The following is a 19382-nucleotide window of genomic DNA, read 5'->3' on the forward strand; positions in this document are numbered from 1 at the left end:
TTCCCTTTTCATTGACCTATCAGGTTGATAACCAATTAAATTGTCTTTACCATAATAAAAATTAATATTTAGCTTAATGTTCTATGAGGAATATGAGCCCGGAAAAGTGTTTACTTTCTTTCTTTCTTTTTGCTGAGTGTAGATAAGACACATTTGGTATGGTTGGATTGATATACTTCTTTACTTGTCTTTAAACTTGTTTTCCATGCACATGTCGCCAAAATGTAACGTATAACAAAGCAGGGCATATATAATGAATGATAAAAGAAATATATAAGGAGGCAAATATTAGAAATAAGAATCAAATGAATCAAAAATGCAAAAGTGATAATGTAATGCAGAAGACTACATCATAAGCACATTTATAGTTAGATCGGCCTCAACAAAGAAGCAGCATGGGTATCTGCTTATTAATTTGCTCATTAATTTTCATTACTCTTCCTGACCGGGAAAGGAGGCGACAATTGTGGTATGATAATGCCCTTTGGAAATTTAATTGGGCAATTAAGTCTTTAGGTGTGGATTGTAGATCGGGATAGCTGAAATCAATCTTACAGCTATGTTAGACCATAAATAGTTTTTATTATGGTCGTCAGCGTCAAGGGGAATCTCATTTTTTTTTTTGTTAGATGCATCAAATTCTCTGTTAATACCATAGGCCAAATTCTACGTTCTTTGAAGCATATTAGGATATTTATTTCTAACAGTGTATACTGTATTGTCCTATATAGGACGTAAAATCGCAAACTGATTAAAAGTTTCAGAAAACAGGAATCTTTATCATTTTTCTAGTAACAAGTTTGTTTCGCAGTCTCCATGCACTGTTACAACTAAACCGTATCTTCAAGTATGATTTTCTTCAACTTGTTTCCGTCTACAAATGAAATTTACTAGGATCGCAACTGCTGACCTGTGAATTAACAAATTAAACGGTATCTTGTCACAAAAGACATTGGTCAGGTGATAGCAGACTGATAGAGAGAGAGAGATAGAGAGAGAGAGAGAGAGAAAAAGGAAGGACATTTCAGTCATTGCCCACATTAGTAAGAAAAAGTAGCAAAAGCAACACAAAAATAAATGCATTGTACTCTCTAGAAAATTGAAGTACTGTGACAGCCTTGATATTTCGCAAACCAAAAGCTGAATTGATGCTGGAAATCATGGATCCGTATTCATTTTATTTCATTTCATTTCATTTCATTTCATTTCATTTCATTTCATTTCATTTCATTTCATTTCATTTCATTTCATTTCATTTTATTTATCAAGTTTCCACACAGATTATACAATGTTGTATTCGCAACATACATCCATAGAGATCAATGGCAAGTAACACATATATGTAAATTCCGTATACATGGGCTTTATATATTACACGGCGTAAAATGAATTTGAATCGATGTGACAAACTGTTTGAAGTACGTTACATTGATATTCGATGCTTAAGATTATGTGCGGTGGAATCTACATGGAAGCAGATGCTTGTGGGGGTATGAGTTCTCTCGACAAGAGCAGAGTAATCGTTTTCCAGTCAAAGCTTTTTCCTGAAGATAGAAATAAGTTACATTGCTTTATTGCTGACACAGAAATTTCCCGCTTCTCTTGATTGCTGATGCAGTTTGTTGACTGAAAGTTTAACTTTTAACGACTTAGGCGATTCGATACGTAAGTATTTGTGATTTCTTGCTTTCATTTATAACAGAATATAGCAACTTGAAGAACGTTCAGTTATACACGTTCTTTATGCCGATTACTGCAATCTTACTGTTACTTCCGTTTTCACGGACAAGAGTTATGAATTTCTGTTTCTCTCCGCTGGTTCCTTGAGAACTCTTGACTTGTTCAGTTCAGTTCAGTTCAGTTTTTATTTCTGCATTTCAAAATCAATACAAATCAACAAATCAACAAAATACTTACATAGTCATTTACACAGCTAATATTCGTAACGTTTGGATCTTACATACATTTTCTTTTTTTTTCAAGAACGAATATCATATATGAAAGGAAGCAATAGGAAATGATAAAAATGAAATGCAGGGGACCATCATCATAAGCTAAGCTTGACGAGGAAGATGGCCCCAGGTAAAGAGATACATAAAGAAAATCTTGCCACTCACTGAGTGGGGGGTAACTGCGAAGGGCACAATAAAAGAGATACATAAAGAAAATCTTGCCACTCACTGAGTGGGGGGTAACTGCGAAGGGCACAATAAAAGAGATACATAAAGAAAATCTTGCCACTCACTGAGTGGGAAGTTCTGGAAGTGGTATTGATCATAGCTGTAGGAGTAACTATAGGAAGTTAATGATAATGGCAATGTCCGCTGTTGTAGCCACTTGTAAGAGATGATTACGTAATGCATTTCATTTTAATGTACACTCTACAAAAATGCTCTGGGCGGAATTTTCGCGACAAGAAGCCCGAGGTTGCTTGAAATACTATAATGGGCAGTGATGAGAAGTGATTTAGTGATCTCTATAATCACTGAAGTTGACATGATCAAAGTTCTAATAGACGGTCAGAAAATTTTGAGTATAGATGAGCCTTGCACATGTGCATTGTATCAGCTTCAGTTTACTATATAATAGCTGACAGAGACATCAGGTAATATTCATCGACTATTGTAATAGTCTATAGTTGACTTTTAATGAAGACATGGGAGCGTATGTATTATCCGCACTCTCATGAATGTTATCATCAAAATACTTGTAATTATCATTTCGTATTACCTTTTTCATATATCATAAGGAATAATGACACAACAAAATTATGATTTAACACAAACAAGGTTGATGCTTCCTTTTGCAGTTTTTCATTTCTTCATTTTTTTATTTTCATTTCCAAAAATATACATACATACAAATGGCAAACTCATATAGTATAATAGTCTACGTAACATAGTATCAAATAGATTTTTTTTTTTTTATTTTCAAAGGCTGGGAATGAATGTTGGGAGCTACTATGTACTTATACAATGAAGTCCCCCCTCTCTTGTTTCTGGTGTGTGTGGTTTTTTTTTTTTTTTTGTCTGTTCTATTATGAATTTACAGTGTTTAAGCATGCAACAACATTGAAAACATGTCGAGAAATGTGATTATGATACTTTTATTCTGGTTTCAATAAAAAAAAAATGGATTCAAACTTACGCACCACCAAAACAACTGCAGAAAAAAGAGACTCTGAATTAAACTGATGAATCTATCATTTGGAGATGGAAACATTTTTGTCATCATTATTAGACGTTACTGTCATTTCGGTCAATCGAAAAACAACGCACTTTATCGAATCCTGTACACTTTTAATTGTCTACTCATGAACGTTGCATTCTAAATACTATATATCGAAGATATAATCGAAGATAGCTTTTGAAAAATATCTCGTGACAGATTTCACATTTTGGCCAACATTATAGTCCTACATTGCGCTAAAGCCCTCGGATTTACACTATGGGTTAGCATAAGCACACACACACACACACACACACACACATTACACACATCAGATATACGTGTAACAGATTCAACAGTTTTTTACCGACAAGAAGGAAGAAGATAGGAAGAATTATCTTGGTCCAAGCAAGCAAAATTCGATAACGGCGATCAAAATCATCTATTAAACTCCCCATAAGCTTCATGTGAAATTCGAATCCATAGCCAAGTTGACTTTGGCAAAAGTAAAGAGTAAAACCATGCAGGCAAAGGAAATGGTAGAAGTGTTGACAAAATCGGGTATGAGTTGAGAAAGCAGTAATATTTAATGTTGCAAAAAATGTTCAAATAAGATAAGAAAACGATTAGCTACTAGTTCTACAATTAGTTTGTCCTGGAAATTATCTTGAAACACATGTTGAAGATTCAATGTTTACAAACTTCTCAATCCAAAGCATTATAAATCAGTGAGTACGAGGAAGTGGTAAACAAAATAGCAAATAATTGAATCAGTAATGAGAATAACTGCAATAGGGGGCATAGCGAGCAGTGGGTATATTAGGTCAAATAAAGAAATAAAAAAACAAAGGCATAGATTGGAACAGTAGGATGAAACATAAGGTGGGGCAAAAAGCAGAATTGCTGTTGTGATAGGCACAAGAGTTCAAACTTTTACTGTATATCAAAGGAGAATGAAATAAAATGAAATGAAATGAAATGTATATGTATATATTATATATATATGATAATAATAAGAATATTATAATGATGACTATTATCATTATTACCATTATCATCATCACTGTTATTCCTATTACTTTATTATCACTATTATTATTAGCAATCGATTATGATGTAATCAATATACGTATACGAATGAAAACATGTAAAACTCAAGAGTCATTTAATAGTTATTTGCTCGGCAGTTGTGCCTTAAGCAGATCGTTATATGAAATAGAAAGTACTTTAGAGCAAAAAGGCATGCCAGTATTTTTAAGGAATTGATTGAAAGAAACTCGAAGTAAAATCACATAACCTGCCAGATGTCTGAACGTTCATATGCCGCGCGTTAAAGGTAGTTCAGCCAAAAGGTTACTTCACTCTTGATTAATAGTCATATTATTTACACTAAAGAGAATTGTGTGATAACCCCCCTCCCCCAAGATTGATAATAAGAATAAATAGATAATGATGATAAAATAAAGAAATTGAAAGAAACTTGATTTTGAATTCATTACGATATCGTGGGATATCTCTTATGCCTAACATGCACCGTTCTATCATAGTGTTACCCCTGAATGGCTTTTGATATAGGCGCCATGTTGTAAAGTTTAAAGTGAGTTAAGAAGAAAACTGTCCATTGAAGTAACACGTGGACTAGCAAGGATTCCAATTGCTATGCTAAAACAAGAAATCCATAAGACCAGGCAAGATGAAGAATTGTTAAGTGGAATCTCCTCGCATGGTTGCATGGGGAAAGGAATCACGTGACACTCACTTCCTTTGTAAAGACAAATATTTGGTCAGTAATTTGATTTACCCAACCAAGAGTGCTCAGGCAATATGCCTTTCTGGACCGAATCCACTTGCACGTCATGTTATTTGATCTCGTCTAAACTGGACAACTGAGAACTATCATGACTACAGGTAAAGAAATGTTTCGAAGTGAGGCTTGAGCGATGATCATTATTATGATAAGAAAAATATAAACATGTTCGGCTATCTACGCACGAAGTTTGAAACTCTGCTCAAATCGATGGAAAATCCCGAGATGAAAGCAAGAATTACATCGCATGTTGATGTCTTGTATCATACATTATTTGCTCATTTTTATTGATTACCTTTCCCCTCAACCAGAGCAATAAATGTTGGACCTACTGTTCATCGACTCATAGGCAACATCTAGGGTCCTTAGAATGTTCTCATACTAATCCCTTTTGTACGACTTTATAGTCGCAGCGGGCATGATCGCGTCCTTGAATTAATTCAAATAGATCGTAAAGTGATCGCGATAAATGCGTTCGAAGTTCATTTCTTCTGCACGTAGGCCCAAGTGAAGCCACATGTTGTTCACAATTGCGAGTCGACGATGTCCAAAAAGACACCTGTCCCTTGTTCAGAGTTCCTTTTTCCTTATAGAAACAATCTGTGATGTGTGTCGAAATTCCTTCTCCGCTTACCTCTTCCTGTTGTTATGATCATGACGACATAACGTATTGTTGTTTTATATAGAAGGGAAATCTATTCCGCGAATCCCAAATATCTTTTCATTTTCGTTCATTTCATTTTTTTTTTCATTTCATTTCCAGCAAATATAGGCATAAAATATGAATCCACATACAAACACAACAGTGTAATGAAACAAACTGTCAACTGTGAACTGAAATACAAGGTATACATTTTCATGACAAATACCGAAAGAAATCGCTTGAAATGGAGGTGACTGTTAAAAAGCAGGGCTTCCATGTGCCAAGCAGACATGGCAGATTGGAAAATATCACATTCCACGCTTTCATTATTACTTGTCTTCCTTTTATGTGTTTCCCTTTATTTTGGAACAGTTTACGTCAGAGATATTTTTAGAATTAAAGAAGACAACAAACAGCTGATTTGTAAAGTTACGGATTATGCACAACAACGCTTCTTTTCCTTTCTTTTTCTGTTCACCTATCTTCTCATTTCATCCATTTCCGGTATAGAAGGCTCGTCGTGTGACTAGAGTTACCATGTGAAGTCCATTGCCATTTGAATTTCCCAACATCTTAGCTATAGTTAGGTGCAAAAATTGACCAATATTCTTAAATCTGTTCACAAAGTGCGGTATCTGCAGACTTAAATGTCTACCACTGCAGGCAGATCCGTTTATATGCCACGTCATTTTGATGAATGCTTATAACGTCTCTCATGTGTATTACTGACTGCATCACGCTTTTATTATTAGAAAAAAAAAACTACTCTCAAAGTGAAGACTCAGGGTCAAGCTCTTGATTAACTAAATGCCGTTTCTCCATTTCTGGGTCTAGTATTGCAATACACAGAACATAAGCAAGTTACACGTATTAAAGGCACCATTCGGAGCATCGTTAAAGGTCTTGTTTACCTTTGGGAGCAGTGATTTAAAAAATGTTCAAGATATCACTTTTGAAGCATAATATGTGTAGGTCAGTTGTATCACAAAACATCCTACCATATACAATTTTCACAATTAAGCCTAAAATATAATAACTATTTTTCTTATCAAACCATAACTGTAGAAGGTTTAGTCTGGAAACATTTTTACTATAACTTTGTTTACATTTTGTATATTTATCAATACTTAACATCGATTATATTGGTTCAAATTTTTACATTGATTGTTTCTATCCCTAACTCACAGTTAAGAACTATTTAGAAGCACTGATGCTGATTTTCTTTTGTCTCATCTGCAAATGGTAAATTATGCTTTGAAGTTTGTTCATAGATGCGAAGCTACAATGACCATATACGTGATATAGAAAATGACAAAAAAAAATCACGTTAGTATAGGCAGAAGAGATCGAAAATGATGTACTTGGCGTCGGAGAAGTCTCTTCCCTAACTCTTTGTTTTTCTTGGCTCCAGATTATTGAGTTTTGTAAAAATACAAAGAAGTCCAGACTTTTTCCCCCCGTACCTTCTCCCCGCCTAACACGTCTTTACTTGCAATCTAATCGATTGGTATCACCATGCGAAACATACACTTCATCCACTCGAGAGAGTCTCGTGCGAGTCATGATAACACGGAATAATATTTTGACTAGAAGCAACCGCTCACGTTCATAGTTTAACTTACGTGGAAGGCGATTATAGTGTTATAATAGCATGCCTCGGCACAACAGCTGCATGTTCCTCATCATAATTCCTACATACGTTTTGTTTCTTCAAAAACAAATCTTAAAACTAAAGTAATTGATATTAAGTGAATGTTCAATGCATGACTATGCAAAGAGATTTCTCCCTCCTCATGATTCAGTGTTCTAAGAATTTAAGAATAGTCATTGTCGTGAAGTGTTTCCTTTTATTACAGTGTTGATATTATTTGAAATATCTTCGTGTGATGTCTTTCTATGGCTGGGAAATTTGTGCCGGAACATATAATGGGGTTTTCCAGCATTTCAGTGTTCTGCGGGAGAGAATGGACTTAAGGATTTATGGTATTTCCAACTTCAAATATGTTAGCATATCTATCTATCCATACATTGTTCTATATGTGTGTTCGAGTGTGTATATGTCCATGTGCGTGCCCGACTGAAATTATAGGAACACAAAAAAAAAATGAAAAAAAGTTACTTGCAACAATTTTAACACGAAGATCCTTACTGATGTAAAGTATTTTTCTTTTATTTTCTTTTTACACTTTTTTCGGTTGTTCATTTGTGGGAAGGAATTTCATGTCAATTTTGAAATACACTGGAAATGTGCACTTCTAAATCAAAGCTCAACTTTGATCAAATTCAGGCCGAGCAGATGACAGTCTCAAGAGCACGTCAACATCTTGTACAGCTCTGAAACGTAAAGATGTTTTGTAATGCATGAAAAGAAAGCAATGATAAAAAGACGTTCCGCATGTTTTTTTTTTGTGAGTGTGCCTGTGAAGTCAAATTAAAGCCATCTGCACTTATGAGGACTATCAATATACTGCAATTCCCCCTTTATCTCTCTCTATTTCTCTCCCTATATCTCTCTGTCTCTGTTTTTGATATACTTATACCACTCATGATGAGAAGGAAAATAATAACAACAACAAAAAAGGTGAGGCTGAGTTAGGTTACAAGTGATAATCACAATTATTTGCATCTGATTGGTTATTGCTCAGTGGCAGCCATGGAATCTGCAATTGTTTTGTATTGTTTTGCATAATACTTGTTTGGGAGAATCTGTCTGTCTGTATCAATGGCAGCTCGAAATGCTCAAGAAAGTATAGAAAGGCCGCTAAATACGGGATTCAACTGAATTCATTCATTAATACATATCACTATACTTAATTTGAGCTTAAAGGGACTGTACAGTACTGGTTGAGGTAGGGAATTCATGTTTTGAACATTCCTAAGTGAGATAATGAAAAGCCTCTTATGAAATATGAAAGAGCATGTAATTTTAAGAAGAATTCAACGTTTATTTGATGAAAATTGGTTTTCAAATGGCTGAGATATCCAAAAAAAAAATGCTAATAATAAAAGGCGACATGCCTCAACTTTATTAGTATCTCCTTGTTTCACCTTGTTTTTGGATATCTCAGCCATTTCAAAACCGATTTTCATCGAATAAACTTTTGATACCCCTTTGAACTGCATGCTCTTTGACATTTCATAGAGTGGTTTCTGAATATCTCCCAAAACTTTAAAAGCTAAATCTTCACCTCGACCAGAACTGTACACACCCTTTAATGTTGAACTGTAAATGATTCCTTTATAAAGTTTCTCGTCTCGTTTGTAGTGTGTTTCCCCTTTCAAAGATCACGTCAGGCATATATCAGTCCTGACTAAAAGAAAAGAAAAGTTGTGAAGATTCATATATAGATTTCAGTTTTCTTCAGTTGTGCTTGACTGATGTTGCAAGGAGCAACTTTCCTACAAGGAAATAGAAGTGGAGGAAAAAAAAGAGAAAAATAAATCTCGTGTCATTGTAATGAATCCGAATCATTCGTTTATGTCACCGAATGATATAAACGAAAAAAAAAAAAGACAGCATGTCCGAAATATCAGGGACATTTCCCTTTTTGAAATAAAAATCTAAATATATTATCTTACATTGTATCTGAAATGGAATTGTCTTATTTGAGTAAAAAAACACACCACACAATGGATGACTCATCTACGGAAGACGGTTACAATGGATTCGCTCCTAACATTTCAACTGAACTGATTTGGTGCTGCGGTCTGCCCAGACATGATAGTGTATATTATATGTATTAATAATCGTGGACCTGTTTAATTAACTTCTGTGAAATCGCGCTTAACATTTATTTTCAACTATTTTATTTGGTTTGATAGAGTGTACACAATAATAAACTTCACAGAGGAAATTCTATAAGATAGCGCTAAACGTTTTAACTATTATGTTGATTTGGTATGGTAATGACATCGTATACAGTAAATGCATTTGTTAGAGAATTATTAATTTCTCTTTACCCTAGAAAATTGCTAGAGTCTAACCGACCCAACAAATATAAATGTTTTACAAAATAAAATCCGCTGTTGAATAAAATAGTAATTCCCTTGCCCCCCCCCGAAAAAAAAATGAATACAAACAACAAACATGCATATAAAGAAACAAAGAAAAAATGATTACTTCTTCTGTTCGCATTTGAAATTCTAGAATATAGATTTCGACCCTTTGTAAACGTCATTATTCAAGGTCTTGGGAAGACGAATTTAGTATCTTGAAATAAAATTAATTAAGTCTGTCTACAATTAATCTTTTTGGTCCTTTATACTGTCGCGAATATTAAATGCGCAACCAAGAAAATAGAAAAACCGATCTTTAGAATTAATTCGTCAGTAAGACGACAGAAGAACAAAGAAAAACAGACCAAAATCATGCTCTTTTTTAGGTTCTTCAAGAGATGTTGCGTAAAAAAGAACGATAACATATCGATTAATCGCCACTATCACGATGACCTTCCCGCATTTCGCAAATTTCAAAGGCCTATCAGAGGTTTTTATCTACCACCACCACCAGATCTCTTCGGAAGATTGCTCTTTACAGAAAGGCCGATGGATCCATCGTTATTTCCATGAATAATACATTTTAGTAAGCTAGAGACGAAGCTATTATTTTATGTCATAAACTAAAAGCTTGCGCATGGAAATTACAGAACTGTTAAATGTGCTTCTAGAATCATGCCGCATTGAAGTTCTTCACATCACTACAAGACCTGAAGATGTTGCCAATGATTATATGACGGAAATGGATTAAAAAGAAAGATAAAGGGGGGGGGGGGCAGGGATGTGTTGTGGCTCTCTTCCATAAGTTTTAAAATCAGAACGTCTATGAACAATATGAAGACCCCTTGCTTTTATGTCCCCTGCTTCCATTGGCTAAGGTTGATGCAGCAAGATATATATATAGTGACCAATAGAAAGTTCTGTTCTAGAATATCTGAGAGCAGCAGCATTCGTGATGGCTCGATAAGTATTCAACAGTATACGAGCTTGCAAGTGATCTATGTCATAATGCATTGATTCCGAAATGATTATTAAAGATCCTGCTTACTTTTTGGAGCAGTGACTTTAAAAATGTTTAGGATATCACATTATTTTGATGCATATGCGTAGGTCTGTTGTACCAAAAAACATCCTACCATGAAGTTTTTGCAATAATGCCTGGAAAATATGGAGATATCAGTTTTTTTCTGAATAAACCGTAACTGTAGACGTTTCAGTCTGAAAGCTTTCTTTTTAGTAAAACTATTGTTCACATTTTGCATATTTAACAATACTAAGCATGGATTTTATTGATTCAAAATTTTACAGTCGTTGTTTCTACCCCTAACTCATATTTTAGAACTACTTTTAAGCACTAATGCTGGGTTTTTGTTTCATCTGCAAATGGTAAATTATGCCTTCTTGCTTTTCTTTTTTCCCGTCTTGATTAGAGGCGTTTGTAGGATTTCTCACCCTAGGAGGAAGAGTAAATCTCAAGGGAGGGAGGGGAAATGATGATTAGCAGCTGCCATTACAAATAGAATGCTACTTTACTGCTCTGACCATCAGTGACAATTAACAGGTATTAATGACTTATATGTAAGTAATTAAGACGAGACGTTGCCTTTGAAATATGAGAGTATATGAGTGCTTACTTTAGTATGCAAATTCTATGCACTTTATTACACTTTAACAGTGTAAAACAAAATGGAAATTGAAAAAAAAAAATCAAATCCTCACATGATGCATTTCCTTACAAGAAGTACTGCACGGCAACTATGCTGTGTAAGCAGCCAGTGCACTCACCAGATTGAGACAGATATCACAGTTCAATAGATATAAAAGCCACGCATTTTGGTTGTAACATATATTTTTACTAGAATCGTTTTCATCACGTGTACATGTATGTTCCTCGTTTTTGGTAACTTCTGTACTATTATTTATGCTTTTTGATAAGGCGCAAATGATTTGCACAGTAAACGATTATAAACGTATTCACATGCATGTGTTAGGTGTGTGTATCACTATAATATGCACGGTCCCTATTACGTATGCATGCGAAACATGGGTGTATCAATATGAATACAACGCATGGCAACGCAGGAAAAGATATGCAGATTATCTCACTCTTGCAAATTGGTTACTGAGCAGGTAAAGCTTGCAGAAAATTAGCCCCATTCGACCCCTTCATGCCCTGATAAACGCGGCCCACCCAGAGGCGAACGCCATTTTGCAATTAAAGCTCATGTTTCTTTCATGAGTGGTTAATTTCCATTATGATCTATTCCCCCAACCCCTCCCCCATATCTCCCTCTCTTTCTCTCCCTCCATCTCCACCTCTCTCTGCTCCCTTGCTTTATTACTGTGTCATGACTTTTCTAGTTTTACAATGTTTGCGTGATGATTTCATTCTCGTCTTATTTTTTTCCCACCATAACTCGAAAAGGCAACAATGAGCACGTAGTGTGCACGCCGGTAAACCCTTGGTGTCGCGTGATTCCTTTTGATGGAACATGTCATGAACAGTGGAATTGTTTATGAAGACTTTGAATATAATATGCGACGCAAGCACATTTCCACTGCGTCATTCAAAATACCTACAAACAAAGAAATGCCGAAGTGTTAATGTTCGTATTGTATTGCAAACTTGGCAAATGTCAAGCTGTTTGTGAAAGCCATGATGCCTCGATCTGCCTCATTCTAGCATTGCTTTTGATGCGATCTCTGTCAACATTTTTGCAGCCACAAAACAACAACCAGAGCAACAAGAAAATACGCAAACACGCAGAACACACAAACAAACACACACACATACACACACATACACACACACACACACACACTCGAGCTCACACACACACTGACATACAAACCTGCTCTTAGTTTCTGGGTGGAGTATGCAGGATCGAATGCGTATGCTTGAATGAATTTCTATGGGTCTGTAACATCATCTGTATGGCAATGCAAGCATAGGACAATGCGATAGACTTATCGAATAGATTAAAGGAATCATGCGAAGCAAGTCCATGGGAACTTGTTGATTTAGGATACCCTCAAATCTACATCAATAATGTGGATAAATGAATATCTAAACACGTGATACATACCACATATTTTATGATACTTTTCTACTATTTTTCTTCAGGTTACTTTGGTATGCCCACTAAAAAGATTCCAAATCAAGATTTTGCACGTGACACATCTGTCGATCACTGTTACAGTGATCGACAGATGACGTCACGTGCAAAATCATAACCGTACTAATCTTTATAACTGACAAAAGTCATTGGACTGCACTTTTCCCCAGTGAGAGCATAACTTGCACATTTCCCTGCAATTAGATATTCTGCATGCTCTCTTGGAGAAACATAGAATTACCAAAACAAAGAAAAATCATGTATAGAATATGTATATAATTTACTTAGACCCTCATACTAAGAATTGCGTCGGGGTTTGGTTCTGGACAAGTAGTGCAGGCGACGCCAAAATGAATGCCACAGTGAAAATGCGTAAACTAATGCTTGTCAATTTTCATCGTTTATTTTTGTCGTCATATTTTATCGTCAACCCATCCGTGTGTGCATAAATCATCGAAGTGCGTTATAGAGTACCTAGCGACAAGTGTCTTGTAATGTTTTATTTATTCACCAAATTCCCCGCTCTACTCACGTTATTTTGACCTTTGCTTGCTTTATCTTACAATCAAACAACCATATCACTGTAGACTTTATAATGGAGTGAACATGAATTACTACCGGCAGCATGTATTCGGGACATGTGTTCCAACCTGTGCTGCATCTGGTGCATCCATAACATATTAACCCTGTGTGTGCTTTGAACATGTTGAGTGTTGATTGGCACAGGAAATCCCATAGACTTGTTACACTGTTCAAAGTCCCTTGCCCAGAAAGGGTTAAAAACGTTGAAAGCCATGTGTACTCGCTGACGAGGGAAGCGCTGTCTAAAGATATCATACCAATTTTTACGACTTTTCTTGGTTCAATAATGTACAGTTCCTTACCTTAACCCTATTAAGCCCAAGCTATTTTGACCCCTCGGAAGGCCCAAGGGGGTCACATTGTGCCCCCTTGTAACTTTTTTGTTATTTGATGTATCATCATCATATTTGGTACATAGGTAGAACAACTCATACTCTACATGACCGTACATTTAAACTTTCTGAAGGTCACCCATGGAGGGCGCTATTTGCCAAAATGTAAAGAAATACATAGGAAATAAAACATGATTTTTTTCTGTATGATTTCTTTATCCCCAGTATATGGGTCATTTTCTTCTTCGCCAGAGATGATAAGCAAGTGGAATGTTATTATTTGTTAAGGTTTAAATTTCTCAAGGTCACCAAATGGGAGCGCTATTTATGACAACATAAAGAAATACATTATGAGACTTGTGATGAAATATTTGGGATAGGTACATGTATAGTTATCACATTTCATATTTGCATAATATTGGAATTTGAGTTTCCAGATTGATATTATGATAAAGTAATGATATTACAGGCATTACCTGGGTAAAGGAATCAAAATGACACAAAATAGAACGGCAATCTCCGGAAAATACTGTTATTTTCAATTATATCTATCATATCTATTGTTTTATGCCTTTGTCACCTAAAAACAAGGAAAATAATGAGAATAACATTCCAAGTACACAATTACTTCACATTTTGCTGCTTCAGCGAATTTCGGCAAAGAAACACCCACTTCATACACTGTAATATTGTTAATTGAAATTGGAACAGAAAAAAAGATGCAAAATCTGACTGACATTGTTGTCAGTTTATGGTTGCCAAGGCAACCAGCAACATCAAATATAGCTATATTATATATATATATATATATACTCAAATGTTCGCAATTACACTTTAGGAAAAGTTGCCGAATTTGGTTGAAATTGGATTAAGGGTGAAGGAGTGGCAAATGAAACTCTGGTAGGGGGCAATGTGCCCCCCCCCCCCCCTTGGGCTTTATAGGGTTAATTTTGAGATTACAGAGGGCATGAAAACCAACACGAAAAATTAGAATCAAACCCAGATATAATTTTGTGACAACATGCCGGGAGGGAGGCCCCATTATTTAAAACTTGTGCAAAGATAGTTCTGTTGGGTTGAGGAGAAGACTGTTGACGAGACGACCGGTAGCTCAGACTGATCTCCTTTTCACATTCTATGTTTCTTCTTCAGAAGTGTCTCTAAGATAAAATAGTCTCTTTCCCGTTGTCCACCTTTTACTTCACATCACCGATGCACATTTATTAAACTCAGATCTAATATTTAGCAAAATAATGTCTGTTCTTTCATTAGAATAGAAAGCCATCTGTATTGGAAATTGGTGTTAAACTTTTGATCTCAATACAAAATATTAACTTCCGAAATTTTCAGCTGTCAACGCTATACAGCCTTCATCAGCGGAATGACCGAACTGCGCCTTGATCACGTGACCGTCGATAAGCGGGTCATAGACTTTTAGATAAGAAGTTTGTGGCGCAACTAATCGTTGCTGAGGGAAAGTTGCTTGGCCCTGATATAGATTGCTTCCTTAAAGACACTCAGTCGTGGCGAGTGGTTTGTGCGGCACGGAGACGAACGCAACACGCTGCCTCCCCCATTCTGTATCAAATGTAGTGACCCCCGAATGAGAATAGCGCTGGCTCAATGGGTCAGCGAAAATACGGTAGGCTACAAGAGAGCTCCCTGTGCTTATCTCCTAACCCAAAATGGCTGTCCCGAGAGCTTCCGAATGGACGCACACTCTCAGTGCGCATGCGCATGAAGAGAGGCCAAAAGAGCCACGCGTCTTCTGGCCTCTCTCCTCCAATCACCGCAGCTCGCGGTGACAATATTTGTGTACGATGCGTACACACACACGCACACACACACACACACACACACACACGCCGCAGCGTCTTCTAGCCTCTCTCCTCCAATCACCGCAGCTCGCGGTGACAATGTTTGTGTATGATGCGTACACACACACGCACACACACACACACTTGTCTCAGTGGTAGCATTGTCCCACACGTTTATGGATATAGCACCGAGTCTGCCATTGCGCAATTGCACGCACAAACTTCGGTCGTTCGGAGTTTACGTACCATTAGGGATGGCGATCGGCTGCCTTTAAGTCCCATTTCGTTCGTTCTTCTACCGGTTATTCTTCTTCCGGTTATTTCTCTTCTTTCAATCCCATCGGTTCTCTCTAAGAGCTACTATACCATCTGATGTAATCACAGGATTCCCAAGAAACTAAGAATACTTATGGAAAGCTTCAGCTTTCATCCAAAAATTCTATCTATTGCAACCAACAACAACACTAACAACAGTGTAAAAATTGAACAACGCATTCTGAATGTATAGATGTTGAAAATAGTGTATATTGAAAGTGGTATTCCAACTATTCCTTTACATTTCCGTGAATGAAAAACACAATCTTTTGATTTCAGAGAAGACTGCGGACATTTCTTACGACCATGTCATTAGTTCTCGTATCAAATAACGAAGGAGAAACTTTGCAGCAGTCCAATCACTCTGTGCCCGTGATTGAGTTATTTTTTCCCAGTTTTCGTTCTAAAAGTAACCCAAACGAATAAGAGAGGATGGTAAAGTGAAAACTCTTGACCGTTCATAAAATTTGAGACAGTTTAACGATGAGTTGCTTTTTTCTTATTAGCTTATCCATCTGTTTAGTATTCATCTATCCATCCGTTTAGTTATGCACGTGTATATCATAATTATGCATGTATGTATACTCGTGGTCGTTTTGTTCTGTGTTCATGTCTATATAGGTACTTGTGTATGTAATATGTATATGATGTATGTATGTATGTATGTATGTAGGCCTATATGTCTATGTGTCTGTGTGTATCACATTTTCGTTGATTTATTCATTTATCTTTGTAGTCATGCAGATTTTGTAGAGTGAAAGTATCCCCGAATTGTTCTTATTTTCATCTTGCCCAGTGATTCCAGTCTTGCCGCGCATAGCAAATGTATTGATTTGGTAAAAACTTGAATTAACGATGATGAAATGCGTTACAGATATTTCACATTACTTCTCTCCTACGATATCACACTATGCTCAAAAGCCAATAAAAACAAAACAAAAAGAAAACGAAAGGGAGAAGGGAAAACATGAACGCTGTAGGACAGGTCATGAATAAAGTGAGCAACCTATTTTTTGTCATCACTTGGCTAATGAACAAACAAAAATAAAAATGCAAAAGTCTGCCCTTCTAAAAAAAATGATAACATACAATGCGGTTTCAGAGTGCATGTACGCGAAGTTTAAGGACAATAAATACATGGAAATTAATGCCGATTGCATTGATAACGACTCACCACTAAAACCGTAGTATAATAGTATCATCGCCATCCATCTTTTCCTCATAATGAACTCAAGCTCTTTAGATGGACTGACAAAGGAATTTATGTACACGGCGTCAAAAGATCGAGCGCCATCAACCACCATGTTCTTATATTATAGTACATGTATATTGTGCTTTTGAAGTGGTCGATACAGCGGCAGTATAGTGGTAAATCCCTTGACATTACGATCCTAATCCGCATCAGTTGCAGTGAATCAAAAAGCACATGGTTTTACACGTTCTTACACTATTTGGGGTGGTGACAACGAAGGGGGTAATACTGGTACTATACATGTACTGTAAAAGCGGAAATTTTTCGTGCAAGTGAGTTTCGCGATAGTTCTGTTTTATTTTTGTTTTGTTTCATTTATTTTTTCCATTTCCAACAAAAACAAATGAATATTTTACATCATATTACGTAACAAATGAGAAGTTTACAAAATGATTTAAATAAACGGAAATACTTGAAATGGGGAAAAGTGCTAAAAAGCAGTGCTTGAAGGGTGCATTGCCCCCACGTGTAATACAACAAATCATATATTATTGATATACTGTTATATATAAAAAGCGAAATTACAAAAGAAACTAAGATATGGAAACCTTACTAACCCGAAACAAACACCCTGGACAAATCCCTACACTATTCAAATTCACTGTCTTGCTGGCGGAGTTATTACAATAAGAAAGATAATGAAACATCAGGTTTTATTACTTGCTGCCTCCCAGCTCGGAGTTGCACGGCCTATCATTATTTTTCCAGGGAAGATAAAAACAGTGGTTAGCAATATGGAGTTATTCGATTTTATTTGATTTTGTTTAATTGATTAATTGATTTCTGTATTATCACGTACATGCACAAAAGGTTCTACAGTAGGGGCATTGTGACAATAGTTGATGAGACTATAATGTGGGAGTAAGTTGAAGTGATACGCTAAACTTTATTGAACTAATTTTGATGTGACTGGAAACACCCTTGATGCATATAAATTACGTCTTCTTGACTCAAAATGACTTGCTTCTAGAGCAAATTATGGTCTTTTTTTTTACCTATCGTAGCCCCTTCAGTGTTACCACTATAAACGAGTCTATCACAAGGCCTTGCCATCATTATCATTGTAACTTTGCCAAGTATCCATTTGTATTCCTGGGTCAAGAGGGACGAGATTGGTAAAAAAGATATTTTGTCCGAGGACGTATTAAACACTGGACTGGATTCGAACTCGGGTCCTCCGATTTCGAGTCAGGAGTCTCATCTACAATGTATTAAGCCACAGTGCCCCAACGAAAATGATATTTTTATTCAACAACGTTCGATAGCATTTTGCAGTAGGGAACACAGGAACCTTGCGTTAAGTTTACAACATACATATGTAATTAGGTATAATGATTTTACAGCTGCAAAACATCATTTTCTTACAATATTTGTGTAACACCACAGTTATCTTATAGATTAATGAATGTGAGGATATCAATAATGTATTGTTTACGATTGGGACCAGTGATTTCAAAAATGTTGGAGTTATCACATTTGATGTATATGTGTAGGTCGGTTGCATCATAAAACATCCTGCTATGTTAAAATTTCGCAATAAAGTCACAAATACAAGGAAATATCACTATCTTTCTCAATAAACCATGACTGTATGGGCGGTTTATTCTAGAAACAACTTTATCATATTAACTATTGTTCACATTTTGTATATTCAACAATATTTAACATCGATTATACTGATCAATACTTTTACACTAGTTGTTTCTGTCCCTAATTCACATTCTAGAACTATTTGAATTTGAACCACTAAAGCTGGGTTCTTCTTTCATCTGCAAATGGTAAATATCGTTTAACTTCAGCAAGTAGTGCGTTCCAGACTTCTGGACCAATGTCTCATTTTCGTAAAATCTGTTGCAATTTCATAATATGTATTAAAGTAAAATTCATTGGATTGTCTTATTGGACAGGACTGGTGTGGACGTCTCTATTAATTCAGTTTTTTTAAAAAGCAAACAGCGACATAGCAATGCATCGACCATTAATGCGAAACATATTGAATAAAGACTCTGTAAGAAATTTACATCGGTTATTTTAATCCAATGTACATTTTTGTTAATTCTGTGAATAGCGGACCAGCGTGATCGTGATTAAAGCCAGCATGGCTCCAAAATTATACAAACAGGTTTATCTTGTTAGAGAAGAAGACGTTGCTACTGCAAGTGATTGAGGTTACACATGCTACATTGTAGTTACTTCTAGGAAATTCACTGCAAAATTAGAAATCATCTAGCATAAACAAGGCCATCATTGCCACATAATGTTGCAATTCATAGTGTGCACCAACATTACGATATTGAAGATCTTGTTACATGTAAACATTGCACATGGTCGCCCCACCTCAGATTTTAATTAGA

Source organism: Diadema antillarum, unplaced genomic scaffold, assembly GCF_040938485.1.
Source record: "Diadema antillarum isolate AM-2024a unplaced genomic scaffold, OU_Dant_1.0 seq00001027_RagTag, whole genome shotgun sequence".
Taxonomy (NCBI): Eukaryota; Metazoa; Echinodermata; class Echinoidea; order Diadematoida; family Diadematidae; genus Diadema; species Diadema antillarum.